Source organism: Anser anser (assembly GCF_964211835.1).
Source record: "Anser anser genome assembly, chromosome: 12".
Taxonomy (NCBI): Eukaryota; Metazoa; Chordata; class Aves; order Anseriformes; family Anatidae; genus Anser; species Anser anser.
Window position 1 is genome coordinate 17,869,069 of NC_139733.1, and position 16,516 is coordinate 17,885,584.

Consider the following 16,516-nt stretch of genomic DNA (forward strand, 5'->3'; position numbering starts at 1 on the left):
TCACACTGTGGCATCAAAAATAACATGATTTAGGGCTGTCCTGAAGCACACTGACTGTGTTAGGGCTACCGAGCTGGTAATTCAGCACAGCAGGAGAGGCTCAGTAGGCTGGACCATCGGTGCTGAGGCTGCCATGTTTACCTGTGTGCAAAGTCACGGTTGGTTTAGGACTAGATTTGGTCCCAAGGTCCCCATATGTGGTGGAGGTCTCTGAAGCACAAGCCACTGGTTAACTCCCACGTTATGGTCAGCTTTCCTCTGAATAGACCCATCTCCATTCCCCAAAGCTGCCCTGCAATGTGACAGCCCGTGTGGGGTGGGTGACTGGGGACTGTCCCCATCCTCACCTGACATGACCGAACCTCTCCAGCTCGCTTACCTCAAAGGGCTCTTCCTACCATTAACGCTGGTATGCCTGCAGCTCTGTGCAGAACAGTTTCCAAAATACCCCATAGCGTTTTCCTATTTTCCTTTCCTGTTAGAAGGCAAACAGCTCTGATTTGCATGTGCAAAATGAAGATTAACGTGCTAATGATTATGTACTAATGGTGCAGGTGCTGATTCTTACAGGAAATGCTTGGGAAGGAAAGACAGGACCCAAATCATGCAACAGGTATTACAGGCAAACCTTTCTGCTGGTGACAACAGAAGGGAAGCTAATTCTGTAGGTTTTCTGGGATTTCAGTTTTATTCACATTCTTTCCTTGGGCTTGAAAGGGAAATCCTTCTTTAATTAAAAGCTGTTCCCTGGCCCCCAGTGCAGCAGGTTCTGAGCTGAGCCATGCTGGGATGTGTGCTGGTGCTGGGCTGGGCATCATGCTGTGTGCTGGTGCTGGGCTCCGCATCATGCTGTGTGCTGGTGCTGGGCTGGGCATCATGCTGTGTGCTGGTGCTGGGCTCTGCATTGTGCACGTTACTTGTGCTGCACTGTGCACCGTGCTCGTGATGCATTGTGCTCTGTGCTGTGCACTGTGCAATGCAGCGTGCATCCTCTTATTTCCATGAGCAGCCATTTCAGGACAGGTTGTGGATCCTCCTACAAAGATAAGAAGGAAAAGGAAACAGGCCAGTTTCCAGTGGGAATGCACCCTGAGCTGCCAAGGGTGCCTGCATGCAGCTGCGGCGCCGCGTCTGCGCCCCAGCGCTCTGCGTTATTTCTTCTCGGCAAAGTGGCTCAAATACTTCCCTGAAATGCAAAATATTTTGGAAGCTAAAGATAGTTCAGGCTGAAAGGCAGACATCTAACTGGCGCTGAGCAAATAAATACAAGTTATGAAGAATTCTTAGTGAAAATAAAACCCTGGAGGAATTGAGCTCGTTACCGAAAGCAGGCTGGGAGGCTGGGATGGCTGCAGGCTGCAGCGATAAACATCGGCTCCATCCACAGGAACCCTTTTGGGGCTGGGGAGTGCCCACGGTTCCTGCTAATGCCGCCAAAACATGCTGCAGGGGAAGGAAATCACAGCACCACCACACATTGCAGTGTACCTGGTGCTGGTGTAACTTCTGAGCGATGCTGGTCACATCCTGAGCAGCGTGCAGGGTCCCCAGGCTGGGGCTGTGCCCTGAGATAGGCCAGCGGGGGTTTTGTCTCCCAATTTCCTCCCAGCCAAGCATTTCTGGGTGCAGAAGGAGCTCCTCTTGTAAAAATACAAGGTTTTGTGTGTGTGCGCCCTTACCTTCTTTACCTGCTTCTAGTGAAGACTGTGCTGGATTGCGGCCGCTGTCCCCTGTTGACGGTGGTAGGAGATTGATGCTGGGCAGAAGCTACTGCTAGAAATATTTTTATTGGGTTTTATGTATCTATGAAAACTGTTGTTACATGGATGGATTTGGATTTTCAAGGCATACAAAGCAGAAGTTGCAGAAGAGGCTCTGAAGTGTTAGCTAAAGTGCCCTAGGAGTCTTCACTTTCCAGGAAAACACCAGTTCTTGCTGGTATTTGACACAAAAAGTGTAGCTGGATGTATAAATACAATGTCAAATAAATAGACACGCAGAGGACCGAGAAAAGATGCTGGAGGCCCAGGAATGCTTTTTGTCAGAGTGTGAATCCTTTTGTCTGAGCTTTCAGTGGCAAGGCGGTCGGATCTCTGGGTTTAAGGCTCCCACGAGACCCCTTCTTGTTTCCCCATTGTGATGAATTCCCTTGGCTTGAGGGGTCAAGAGCACTGGCACGGGCTTGCAGGGATATACCCATGTCAAGGCCATCCCAGGCACACACAGCCTTGGTCCTTGGGAATGGGGAAGGGCTGCCTTTTACAGAGAACTGACAAAATGATGGAAAATATTGGCACAACCGGATGAGGAAAATTCTCTCCTATTTAACAGCTCTGATAGCTGCCGATGGTTTTATTTCCTGGGGCTGAACTAAGGCTATTTCGCACAGAGTGGGAGTAAATCCCATTTTGAAATACCACAATGAATATTAGCTATTAGAAATGCCTTGATAGAAACACTAGATACAGCCACAGCAATCAAGAGGAATACGCCAGAGATGATTTCACTGCCCCAGAAGCTCATGAGCCTGCTAGGGGAAGGCACTATTATTAGCTCCTGCAGATCCTCGCAGCTTGCCTTGCTCAATAAACCCCTGCTCACGGCGGCTGTTTTGCAGAGTGGCTTGGTACAGAGCACGAGGTCCGTGTGGTTTCCAACCCGTGACACCACCCTGCAACGCCCAGGCCGGTGTCCCAGGGGACACTGTGACGTGAGCCGTGCCACAGGCTCCAAAACAGCTCCGTGCCCCTACATCGGCTTCTTCGGCCACATTTTTCTACATGGGAGGCAGGAATTTGAGCGTGCTGCTGTAGGGCGTGGGGATTACGGCCTGCTGGCCTGGTGGGAAGATGTAGACAAGAACTTACTGCCGTGGTTAAACTCCTCAGGCAACCATGCTGCTTAACGGGGCTGCGGCCCCAGCTGTTAATTCGGCCTTTGCAGGCTGATAGCTTCCTCGTTTTACATTGTGGTGAGTAATAAAAGAGCCCTTCGGCCACCCTGGAGTCACGTCCGTGACTTGCACGGGGGCGGCCGTAGGGGTGAGCAGCCCGTTTGGGGACGAGCCCAGCTGGCAGGCGCCGCGGGCGACGTCCTTGGCAAGCTCTGACCGTGTTTGATGTTGGGGGAGATGGACTTAATGGCTCAGCACGACTTGAAAGCCGATGGACGTGAGGTCATTAGCCTTCTCCTTCGGCCAAGGCAGCTTCGTTTTTCTTAATGTGGCCAACACTGCTGGGCAGGGCAGCGAGGGAAACGAGATCAAAGTGTGCCCGATGCCTTTAAGCCAAGCGACTATCTTCTGATTGGGCTCTTAACTAAAAGCGTACAGCCACCCTTTGAAAATGCAGGGACCTGAGTGTAAACGTTGCATTATGCATGGAAAACACCGACAGCAAATGCTTTTATCAGCCAGAGCGATCAGGGCTGGCCATTAGCTTAACACAGCACTAAGAGGACAAAAAGTGGTCCTGTTGATGTGGTGGAGAGGGGCTATGGGGTGTGATGAGTTTTCCTCTTCCAGGGGCAGGACCGGAGCAAGAACACGGGCAGCTACCAAGCTGCAGAGGCTTAATTCAGCCAATATGGCAAAGCCTGAGCACCGCCACATACAACAGAGGATGTTTTCAGCCTTTCACAGGCCAAATAGTTCATGGGAAGCAGTTTGGCAGCCAAGGCAGCTCCAGCAGCTCTTGGGGCTGTGGGGATTGAGAGAGAGGGGTGAGATATTGGGGTGAAATCCTGCACCTCTGGAGGCTCTTCTTGGCCCTGCTTTCTGTGTGACGCTAGCTGCTATTTTTGCTGAAGCAATGATTTTGATCCACTGAAGTCCTGGCCCCGAACATCTTTTGGTCTTGGTTCTCTCTTGGTAGACGGAAAATGCTTCCTTGTCTCTCCAAGGGGCTCAGGGGAAGCATGTCGTTTCTCACCATTCAGGTGCTCGGAAACCAAGGTGATGAGAAACCTATAAAAACAAATCCAGCTCGCTCGAAACTGAAGAAAATGAAATGGGAAACAAATGTTCGTCCCAGATCAGAATAAGCGCAGAGGAATTGCTCGCTCAGTTGAAAAAAAAAAAAAAAGAGCAATTCTGCACATTTTGGTCTCCATTTGGTGTCAAACTGCACAGCTGTGAGTACTCCAGGGTGAAATGACAACCAATCCCTGAGGTTGCTGTTACGAATGCTGCGCCTTCAGAAAGACGACAGTTTTAAACAATTTGTTCCTAATTGAAAGAGGTCACATGAGACTGACTTTACAAAGTTTACATAACAAAGAGTAATTCTGTTAAGTAAAATGATTAATTCCTGTCATTGCACATCAAACGGCGCAGTTACAAAACAGTATTGTCTATGTTCGCATTGCATTGAAAGCCATTTTTTCTCCAGTTTCCCTTCCCATAACGCAACCTTTTGACAGAACCTTAACTCTTTGGTGTTATTCAGCGGAGGAATTTGTGAATGGGAAGCGAGTAGGCTGCCATGGACGTGTGAGATATGTTACGCTGGTGTGGTGGCAGCCAAAAGACAACAGCTCTTTAGAGGGGACCCAGCTTACCCGGGGTCCCGGCGCGATGAGAAATGCTTGCCCGTACAATGCGTTGGTTGTCGCCCTTCCCCGGCACAATGAGGCATTGAGGCGGGATCGCAGCCCCAAAATGGCAGATTGTTCCTTTGAAATGCTTCCACGGTGTGCTGTGCAGATGTGTCAAGGGCTCAGAAATGCGAACGGCTGAGTAATTTGGTGCTTGGATAGCCTGGGAGAACAAGAGAGTCCTCATGTCCATCACACGGCTAGCTTACGAGCCCAAGGGGTTGGATGCTGTCTGTACAGAGAGACCGGAAAACTTGGATAGTCCGTATGTGTTATGTGCAGATCTGACACCAGGAAACCCCTTGGATTTGGAGCAGCTCTCCATATATTATAGTTACTGCTATAGGGCGAGACCCAGCTGTGGAGGGGAGGCTGTATACCCACGTGGCTGCAAGGAGACTGCTACCCTGCTCTTTGGGATAGAGGTGCTTGGATGTCCGCAGGGTGAAGCTGTGTCCGTAGGTGCTGGAGGACACCTTTCCAACTTGCTGCGCTACGGGATGGTCTCTGCAGCTTGTACGTGCTGCTAACGAAGAGGGAAGGCAGACTGGGAAAAGTGGGGATGCACTGCGGTGCACAAGGAACCTTGTTCACTGCTTGGGCTGGTGTTAAAGCCTACAGATGGATTTTAATATGATGTCTCCAGCACACCATGAAGTTTTGGGATGCCCCTTTTCCTGCCTGCTTGTCCCTCTGCTCACCATTTTATCCCCAAGATGGTCCCTTTCATGCTTGGCAAGCAACCATAAGATCCACAGAGAAAGGAGGTGTTGAGACTGGTGAGGGTTAGGGGACAGAGGACACACATTTGTGCTTAATCAGGCCTTAGGTCTGCAGCTCCTGGTATTCCCTGTTTGTTCAAACAGTTTGGGATATGCTTGTGTCTAAACCTACCTTTGCCCGGTCTGTGGAGTAAAACTGACTCATCCATAAGAACTTAATCTCCCTCGCTTATTTGATGTAAAGCACTGAATTGCTCATTTTGCATTTATTTCTTGTCACAGTCCCTTTCCTTCCCTTTCTTCAGCCTCCCCTTGTGTCTCTCCTTCCTTGCCTGCATTTCAATTCAAAGCCCTGTTGGAGTTTTCCATTCTCTTCCAGGGCTGAGTCACTGACTTTTGTCAGCCTCCCACCATGGATGGCAGAGGGGAGGGGGAAGAGAAAGAAGAAACAGACAGAAATTGCTTCAACACCAGCCAAAAGTTGCATAAAAAGGCCCAAATGTTATGGCATCTGAAATAAAATCAAGCACATGCGACGCCTGCCAAATCTCCCTTGAAATGCTGGAAATCTGGAAGTGCTCAGCGCAGCTAAAGGGCAGCTTTCCAGCCTGGATGCCAGCAGAGGGTTCGGGGCGAGCATCCTGCTTTGCAGGTGGGGTGTCTGTGTTTCTGACCCCTTCCAGGCACAGCCAGGCTCTGTGTCTCCCAAATTTGCTTTGCAGAGAGATGATGCCACGACTCTTGCTGCACTTTGGTGGCCTGGTCACAAGCACGAGGCAGAGCTTGAGTCAATCTCCTGATGGGCACACGGTGGAGAGGTGCAGAGGGCCTCTGCCCAGCTGGCTCCCAGCACCAGTCCTGCCCCTGCACCCCACTGGAGCCATCTTCACCCTGGTCATGCAAAGACCAAGCCTTGGACTCTATAAGGTCTCCCCAACCTGTGTGCTCAGGCTGCCAGCCATGCAGTATAAATATATCCCCTACACAAATCACCCGGTACCTCATTTTTTTTTTTCTTCCCACATTTTCATGGTAACTGATTTTGTTTCCAATTACTGAGAAATCTGCCAAGTCTAATTAACATGTCTTGGATGATGGCAAAGTTTCACCACGATGAAATCTGACTCTTTTCTAGTAGGAAGCCCTGGGCTCCGCACGGCGCCCAGAGTCCCAGAGCCTCTCTGTCGGCTGTGGGCAGCTCTGCACCCCTCAGGGCATCTCAGTCCTTGGGTGCAAGGAGCGCCCAGCCTTTGAGGTCCACCTGCAGCCCTGCAGAACATCCAAAACTCCTGCAGTCAAGCCTTTGCTTTCCCTGGTTATGTGGAAATGAGGGAGGAAAATATTCTTGCTGGCCTAATCATCTCCAGCTAGAAGACCCAGCTCCCCCAGGTCTTTGCTCTGAGACAGAAGGGCCGAGAGCAGCTCCACAAGGACATTCCTGCTAGATTTTGCCCCCTACCTTTGCTTATCTCCCAGAAAAGCCATTTTTCTCCACTAAGAGAGTCCCAATCTTCTCGCTGCCACACGTCCTACGTTAAACACCAGCCCGCTCTGCACCCACCCCTGTGCGATGTCTTTCAAGGCCCCGCGACAGACCTTGCAAGGTTGCACCCATAGAGCTCAGCTCTGAAAGCCTACAGAGAGTAGGTGAAGGTTCGTTTGGATACACGTCCACTGAAATCCACTCCTGCCGTAAAAGGCTATCACAGGTAAGTCCCGGGCCTTTTCTACACCTTTTGCTACAAATCTAAGCTGTTTTAACTGTATTTACTTATTTATTTGTGTCACCAGCTAATCTGTTCAGTCGGGAGAGCAGATTTTGTATTGTTTGTCATTTCAGAGATATTTTTCCATCTCTTTCATGTGCTAAATCACAAGATCTCTAATGTTGCAATCCATTTTTCTCCATAAAAGTGTTTAATAATGATAGATTAGATTGGCCCTTCTGACAGATTAGATTGGTTTTTAGTTTTGGCCTTTGATGAAATTACAACGGAGAGCACGAGGCAAGTAGTAAAATGTCCTCACAGTGAAAGGTTTGACTTCTTATCTTCATAGATTAGCACCCTGCCTCTGCAAACAGCTTCAAGAAAGCTTAATGAGTCTGTGGGGACTGGCTGTTATCAAGAATAGTTGCTCTCCGGGGACTGAAGGGCAAGGAGCAGCCACTTTGATTTAATGAGTAAAAATATACTGTGCTGCCCACTGCAAGGGCCATCTGACAGCGGAGGCCATGGGTTTTCTTACTGCTGCACATATATTGCCTTCTCTCTCTGTGTCTCTTGTCCATTTATTTTAAAATAAAATCCCAGTTCAGCCAGTGTGATCAGGACAGCTAAAAGGGATGACCAGCCAGGAAAGGGAAAGGGACAAGACATGGCATCTTGAACAGGACACGAATTGGCAAAAGTGAGATTTTTCACCCAATAAAAACAGGTCTGAAGACATCATCTGTCCATCTATACGTCTCCCATGATATATATTCATGGCAGGCCGACACGGACTGCCTCTGCACGTCCATGGCTGTCACCAGCATTCAAAGGAGACTAGGTGCCAGAAGGGGACTGAGAGATGGGCAAGCTGGAAACCAAAACTCTTAATGTCCTTTTCAGTTGAAAATGTATCGGAAGGGCCTTAGAGGAAAAAGTCCTCACAGAAAGTCTCTGATGCATGAAATGTGCTCTGAAGACAACACAGGTCAGCTCTTTCCAGGAGAAGCAGGATGTGTAGAGCTTGTAGAGGCCACGGACAAGGCACCACCTAGGCAGTGCGTATGATTTTGGTCACCCACGTTCAAAGGCCTGTAGCTGGAACTGATGCATAGGAAGGCTGCACGACGGCGAGGCAGCGGGGAGCCTGCCGGAGAAGAAGCTCGACCAGCTTGTTTAGTCTGGCAAGGGTGAAGGGCGAGAGGGTGGTCTCTATAAATATACATTTGTGAAGCAAGGCCCCGTATTTATTTATTTTTTCATTAGATTTGGTTTAAAAATGGGAAACCCAATTTTATTTTGTGTTAATAAAAGCAGTGGAGATCACAGTCATTTCCAGGCCTCAGAATCCTGAAACGGCTCTGTTTTATGGAAAAGCTCCAGTGTTCCCTTCTCACTTTTATCTACTTTTCCAGAGGGCCATGTTCTGGGGTAGCAGGAGGTGGTGGAGGGACTGGCACGGTGGGTGCTGCCGTGGGGGCCGTGTGCCTGTGGGAGCTGTGTGGGAAGGCCCGTGGTCTTCTGGTGGGCCTGTAATGCTCCAGGCCTCCTCTCGTGAGCTGCAGGCAGTGCTTCCTGGTTGTGTTTGCCCCTTGACAGCCACATGGCCAAGTGGGCCCATCTCAACCCAGGCCAAAATCCCCAGTGCAGCCTCAGCCGAGCCACCAGGGAGATGGTCGCTTGTGGGACTCCGGCCATTTCCAGGCCAAAAGAGGACGTTATCCTCCTGTGTGACATTTCCGATCCCTGAGTATGCCCACTGCTTCCTCCCACAGCGAGAGCATCGCATGGAATATCTCATGGCAGCTCCACCCCAGACTATTGCTTTTATTTTTAATGAACTCAGAATGTTCTCATTTCAACGAATCAAAGCCAAAAGGACATTCCGGGCCTTTGCATTGTGGCTCAGAGCCTCAAGGAACGTCCTGGTCTCAGAGGGGCTGCAGGACTCGCATCCCTATAGGGCAGGGTCCTGGTTTTCATCTGGCTGTGTGGTGCGGTGCCCTATAGCAGCGCCGCAGCTCCAGGGAGTTTCTATAGGGCCGAGCTGGGCGCCGAGCTGCAGACCCGGCACCGAGCTGCCTGGATGCTGAAAGGGCTCTCACAAAGCACAGCAGGTGACTTCGCCAAGCGAGGACGCAGCATCCCCGGCTCAGGAATGCCAGCGTTGCTTTTTTTTTTTCCTTTTTCTTTTGATTTTTGACCGAAAGAAAGAAAAGATCAGCATGAAGCATCTGCAGATTTCTGAAGCCGTTCTTGCCCTGCAGCTCCCACCCATGGAAAAGCCCATGGGGTGTCGAGGCAGCAGCATCTCCCTGCAGCACAGCCCTCTCCAGAAAAGGGAGATTTGGCTGTTTCTGCAGAGAAAAATAAATTTATTTTATTTTATTTTTATTTTTTCCCGAGATGGTGTCCCTGATCTGGATTTCAGCAAAACAACACATGCATTAGCCAGCTGCTGGAACAGCATTTACACCGACACCAAGCCCTTCCCCTCTGAACCAGGTCAGCCCCTGAGCGCAGGCTGCGAGGCCAGATCCACACCCTCCCCTCGCGCCCCCAGATTAATTACAACAGGTTTTGTACTTTCCAAACACAATGATTCCCCTGCAAGTTTTCAAATAAGCAATTTATTTTAGAAATAGCACCTCAGCCTCAGGGAACTGTTATCTGTGCAACTGCTTTTTATTAACTGTGGAGCGGGAATCCTAGGGGGTGAAAACAAGAGCTTTGTGAAGATCGTAACACAGCACTAATTTGTACTTATTTATTTATTTCACAAAAGGCATGGAAATTGCACGGTGTCCCAAGGATTATTTCAATCTCCTTGCCGTACTCCGGGTATTGCCTGTATTCTGGGGAAATCACTTGAAATTGCGGAGCCGTCCTCTCGTACAAAGGCTCTGTCATTAACATGCATATTCCTTGGCAGGGGCTCCACGTGCTTCTCGAACCAGGAAGGCATTTTTTATCTTGCTTGCATTTGAAAGGTGGAAAAGCTGTTTTTCCATTAGGGCAGATCATCAAGGGAAATACTTCAGGCTGGAAGAAATCAGTCACAGGAGCGTCGGTTCAGCTGCTGAGGGCCCCACAGGAGAGCTCGGAGGAGTTTGGCTCCGTCTGGACTTCATCTAACACGGCCGACCGGCTGGCCTGATGGGTTTTTGATGGAGGAGGATACCCAGGGAGGGCCCGTGAGGATTTCTGGGCACCCGGTGCAAGGTGATGCTGATCCAGCTGGGCTTGGCTTGGAGAAAGAGAGACTGCAGCCCTGGCTGTGCCGCTGAGGACTTCCAGCTCGTGCCACGTGCTGGCAGTGCGAGCACTGCAGGATGCTTTTAGCCAAGGAAGGGTTTAGCTTGCCCGTGGCCTGCAACCTGGGCTGGTACCAGCTCCCCGTAACCCTGGCCAGCCCTGTGGAGGTCTGGAGGCTTTATCTTTGGGGTAACCTGAATTAATTCTGCTTTTGCCAGACAGGAGCACACGGAATGAGTGAGCGTGGAGGAGCCATTTTCACCAGCATGGCTGGATCCAGGAGGGAAGTCCTGTGCACAGGGCGGGTTTAGCAGCAGGGCTGTAGCAGCAGGGCTGTAGCAGCAGGGTCCCCCCGGTGTGGTGGGACACAGCTCCTCCAGGCACCCCGGTGGAGAGCTCTGGCTGGGCTCTGCCTGCCCTGTGCCGCTGGACAGCATGGTTTCATCTTTTGGCCTAAAACTCAGTGCAGTTGTTTTACTGTTTGCTCTGTGCCTGCAGCAAACACTCCTGATAATTGCCTCGCTGCTGCTTTACCAAGCCCATTAGTTAGGAGCCATCTCGTACACCAGGGATGCTCAGTCACCCGCTGCCATGGGAGCAGGAGAGCACAAGAGCTGCTGTTCTGGGGGACAGCGGTGTTGCAGACTTGCGGTGGGCCTTTGAAACTGTGTAATGAAGCTGGTGACAGAGGCGGGGAAAGGATCCAGGTGCCCTGCCACCCAGTCCTCCCTCCCGGGGCTGCACCATGGGAAGGGGGCAAGGCAGAGGAGTGAAACCAGCCCCCAGAAGGACCAAACATGAGACCCCAGTGCTGTTCCCAGACGGGGAACGAGACACCAGGGGCATGAATGAGGCAGGCACTGGCTGCGTTGCCCACCTCATTTGCAGCCAACACTGACTGAATTTACAGCCCCAGCTGACTGCATTTCTTTCCCTACGGAAAGGACACAGGTGAGAAGGCAAGGTGACAGAGCACGGCCACAACTGGGTGTCCTCTGCCTGGCAGACGGCCGGAGATGCGTCCCCCTTTTCTCACGACGTGCAGGCACTGCCCTCTAGTGCTTCTGCCTTTGGACATCGCTGGAAATATTACAGAGAAATATTGCTGCTATCACTATGGGGCAGCAAAGCCCCCATCCGAGCTGCTTTGGGCAGCAGCGAGGTGGACACAAATCCTTGAGCTGCTGCACCAGCACCCTGGGCATGGGGTGGCCGTGGTTGCTCTTCTCCCTGGAAGAGCTGCATCAGTGGTGGCCACTGTGTCCAAGGAGAATTTGTGGGGCCACCGTGCAGAGGAGAGACGTGGAGAAAGACGCATCTGATGCTGGGATTCTCCCCAGAGTCACTGGAAGAACTGGGGTATGCAGATGATTGGTGGTGGCTCTGCAGGGATGTCCTCTCTTGGTGGCGCCTCTTGTCCCCACCATGGTGGCCAGGATCCCTGTGAGCTTGGAGCATTTCTGTGTTGGGGTATGCCCATACAACCCGCCACACTTTGCTGCCACCGAAACGGCACATTTCAACCCACAGGTGATGTCCGACACACACAGTCGAATTCCTGATGAAACAATCGCAATTGGCACAAATGAGGAGAAAAGCTGAATTCATTCTGAATTAAGAAAACAGCAACATTAATTTAGACTGGGGACTTCTTTTGTATCTGCCTTCCTTTTCTTCTTTCCTCTAAGAAATGCTCTTCATTGTCTCACAAGTGCTAAACATTTTATTGCTTCATTTTCATTTCTTGATCGCACTTTGTTGGTTGTCGGCTCCCTGCTTGAATCAGCTCTGCTTTCCAAAAGGGAAAAATGCTTTCATCTGGATGTATGCATGTTTAATAATAATAATAATAATAATAAAAGGCCAAAAAAAAAAACCAACCCACCTCTGGTTTAAAAGAAATTTTCACCGGTACTCTTGGGAGCAGCCGAAAAGCTTTTCTATTAAAACACAATGAGAGAGGAAATTTGATCCAAATGATTCACTGCACAGCCTCTTCCTTCTCATTTCTGGCAGCATCCTCAGAGGATGTCTTTTATCTTCATATCATCTTGGCTGACACTAGCCACGATCCACGTACTGCTCTCAACATACCTGGGCACAGCCTTGTTGCTGACAATGCCTCCCTTTTCTCAGCAAGGAAGATGTCATTTATTACTTCTGTCCCATTAGTCCCTGGGGACTGAGCAGAGAGCAGGTTTCTATTGTGTTAGTCACTGTAAATACACGCAATTAAAAAATTGCCCATTACTTCTTACAGATGGAGACAAATGGGAACGGGTCTATGCCGGGTAGCGAGCCCTTGGTGCACCTCCCTTAGGGGAGGCGCAAGCAGCAGAGCCGTGCCACGGAGAAGCTGCCTCTTCTCCTCCCACCCGTGCTATGGACCACTGGGAGGCCACAGCTCCAGCAAGCAGCTCCTGCACCCAGTAGTGCCCCTGGTGAGATGTCACCTGGAGGGCTGGTGGGCCCAAGGGGCGTCTCTTGGAAAAGTCACGGTCTGAGAAGAGCCTTAGTTCTCTGGAATTAATGCACGCTCATGCTGGCCAACCAGCTGAGTCTCGTCTTCTCTAAGTCCAGCTGAGTAAATTGCCCCCACTGAGACATCCTTTCTGAAACCAAGTCGACTCTTTGCTTGACACATAAATATCCCAGCCTGCTACCAGAAGAGCAAGACTCAGGGAATCTCTGCCTGGGACCCAATGAAAGTCTGGGGCAAATGCTTTGTTGTTTCCTGCTGCAATCGGTACTTTGCTACTTCATCCCCAGTGCACAGGGTTCCTCGTTAACAGGAGAGCTTTAAGAGAGCCGTATCGCCAGGCCAGCATCTTCCTTATCTGGCCAGAATGTAACTCTCCTTCTTTTTATTGAGTTGAAGTTCTTAGTTAAGACTCATTTCTCCTTAAATGATATTTCGCTGCTACAGTAAATGATCAATTTCTGCTCCTTGTAGCCAAGGTCAGGTGTGAGAGAATAATAGTCTCCTACCTTAGCCTTGCACACTGTGTAGAAATGATTTATTGCATTTCTAAAAGAGGATGCTTGACATTTTGAAAATGCGATGTAGTGCTACAGTAATTAAGCAAAAAGTAGACGGCTGAACAATTGATTGCCACTGTCAGCAAAGCCTGATTAACTCAGATGCTTGAAGAACTGTTTCTGCCACCTATGAATTAAAGGTTAGTAATTAAATTTATGGGCCATGGCCACTGTCTCTGGATGGTACTTCGCTGATAAGGGTCCCAATGAAGAATAATCAGATGGAAAAAAATGCAGGTTGCCAACCCAAAGGCTTTCCGCTGAGAGATGGAGGGAAAAGCTCCCAAGGACTGTGCCAGCCTACATGCAGCATGATGCAGACTTGCCCATGGTGGCCAGCCAAGGCACGCCTGGCAGGACTGATGTGCTCCAGGGGCCTGCACCATGCCGGCAGTGCCACTGAGCCACGCCGATCTGTGGATGGTGTTCTCCATCCACCCAGCACAACGCAGAGCACCTCAGGGACATCTCGTGCGCAGGAGCATCCAGGGATGGGGGACACGGGCAGCACCAAAGGCTCTTTCCAAATTTGAGTGTAGGCATCCAAATTCTGCACTTTCAGGCCCTCCAGTGAGCCTTGCTGGGCACGGAAAAACTATAGCAAAGCACCCAAAGGGCACTGCTTGAACCTGGCTTGTGCCTTACCCAGGTGTCCTCCTGCTACCCTCCATCTGCGGTGCGTTGCCAAAGCTGATTATTTGAGGAGGTTTTGGAAGAGGCCTGAAGTTTTGCAGCTGAGCAGAAATTAACGGGTGTTATTTGATTCCTTTAACAGTCTCAAGTATAGTTTTTGCTGATATTTTCCCCACTGTTGGGTTGTCATTCTTCATGAAAGCAACTTGAACTTAATTGCAAGCCTATGCCAGATTCCTGCAGAAGTGCTTTTTTAGTCTCATTTTGACATTAGGGTAAAATAAGAAAAAAATAAAATAAAATCAATGCATAATAATTCCTGCAATCTGCCATCCTCTTTGGCTAAAATCTTCCATATCAAACTAAATAACAGTAACAAAACCCCTGTTTCTATGAAGACTCAGAACTCATTTTTACCTGACAAGCAGGAACATAGCTTGAACCCCAAAGTCTAAGGGGTAAGGATGATTGTTTCATGAGCAGTCAAGATTGTAAGTATTCCTTGAAGTTTCTTCTCTTTTTAATATATTTGGGCATTGAAACTCAGGAAAGTAAGTGACTTGTCCTGGACTGGGGTTTCTCAGCTGTGGTCTGTAGGCGCGTTGCGGTCCATCTTATGGGACCTCTTTCCCCAGTGGTGCAGCTTGATGACGAGCACACACCGTGCTCTGTAAGGAGGACCATGGTGATTTCTGACCTGAAGCATTTGGGAACTTCCATCCTGAATTTCAGAGTGGTCCAGGGGCTGAGACGGAGTTGGTTTTCCGGGAAACACCCACCTCAACAGCCACCTGTCTTGGTGTCGTGTACCTGTGAAAGCCTCCGTCAGCAGTGGTGGATCCATGATGGATCAATGCCAGCACCATGGAGAACTGGTTGTATTATTTGTAGTAGCTGGAGAACGACGTCCCCGGGAAGGTGCAGAGAAGAGCTCTGCAGTTCAACAGGTGGGAGTTGTATCCTTTGTACTGAGAGTAACAACCCCACCACTGGTTCATGGCCCACTTCTCCATGTAATGTGACCTCACACATGTCCTGGACCACACAGTTGCCCCCCCAAATTTTCCACTTCAAGGCTTCCCGCTGCAAAAAGAGCTCCATCCCCAAGGGTCACATATGAGCACAGCCCTTATCCGTGGTCAACGGACCCACTGCGCCAGTCCAAATTGTGTGTCGGGGATGGCATCTCACACCACGAGGACATCAAAGCATCCCTACGGGGCAGACCGGGGTGGCCGGGGACATGTGGCCGGGGCAGCATCCCTCCCTCACGCAGCCTGAATGGGATAAATGGGCAGCGATTCATATTTCCATGAGTTTGCACACATTCACACAGCTCCACTGAAAGGAGAAGAAAGAGTTATTTATGATGCGTTCTGAACTATAAACTATATCAAAGTCAAAGCTCAGGGTAATTGCTGCTGAAGTAGATCCAAAGGTTGGCATTATGATTAAATAGCGCTGCTGCCTTTTAGGGGAAATCTAGTTACAGACAAACAACATGGAGGTCAGCAGCAAAATATAATTCAATTCTCAGCTATGAATTAATGAATGTGTTTTAGATTAATTTAAATCCACAAAGAGACTTTGTGTTGCAGAAATATTCATTATGAAGTTTACCAGATTATTCTTCTGGCAAGGATTCAGCTTTCTGTGTTTCTGCAGGTGAACGCGCTCCTCGCAAAACAAAGCACAGGGAACATGCCAGCTTTCCCTACAAAATGTGTCAGTTTGGGTTCCTCAAGGCTTCATCTCCTTCCCAGCTGACCTGCATGATGTTTGTGGCTGCTCTGGCTTGGTAGGAGATAAAGGCGAAAGGGAACAAAAAAAAAAGTCCATGACATCCATGGACCAGGTACATCTTTCCATCTGCTCTGGGGCCACAGCCTCTCTGCAGGAGAACACAGGCTTTGCTAGGGCTTAAATGTGTCCTTAAATGTTTTCTGGAATAACGAAGCCTTTCCCAACTGGTGCTTATGGGCGTGCGTGCTGGCAGTCTTTTATATTTGAGGTTACTTGGAACATCTCCTGCGTGATGATAGTCTCTGGCCGCCTTCCTAATCGTGCAAGGAGAAGAGCTCCCGCAGCCAGAGACCATCCGGGGGATGAAGTAAAATGCTCGCTGTGGTCACAGGAGGGCTCACAGCCCTGCCAAGGGGCGCTGAGCCCCAGTGCTTCCTCCAAGGGTGGTGCCAGAGTGGGAAGGGAGCCGGGACCACGGGGGACTGTGCTGGCAGGACATGAAAGTGGCTCTGACACTGCTTGGCTGTGCTGTCCCCGTCACGGTGGCCGAGGAGGGGGGGACGGTTGGGCCACAAGGCCACCCGCTTCCCTCCACCTCCCATGAACTCAGCTTGCTTCTTCCCAACGCCGGAGGCGTCCACGATGTGCCTCACCAGGGCAGAAGGCAGCACTTGAAATAAGATGGGCACATTTCTGTCCTCATCCAGAGCATCGATGGCTTCAGGCTGCAAATCTGGGCACGGGAGTGCAGCAGAAGGCACCTCCCCAGAGGGAAATATCTGGATGTTGAGGGCTAGGTTGGCTCATCCTCCAAAAAGAAAC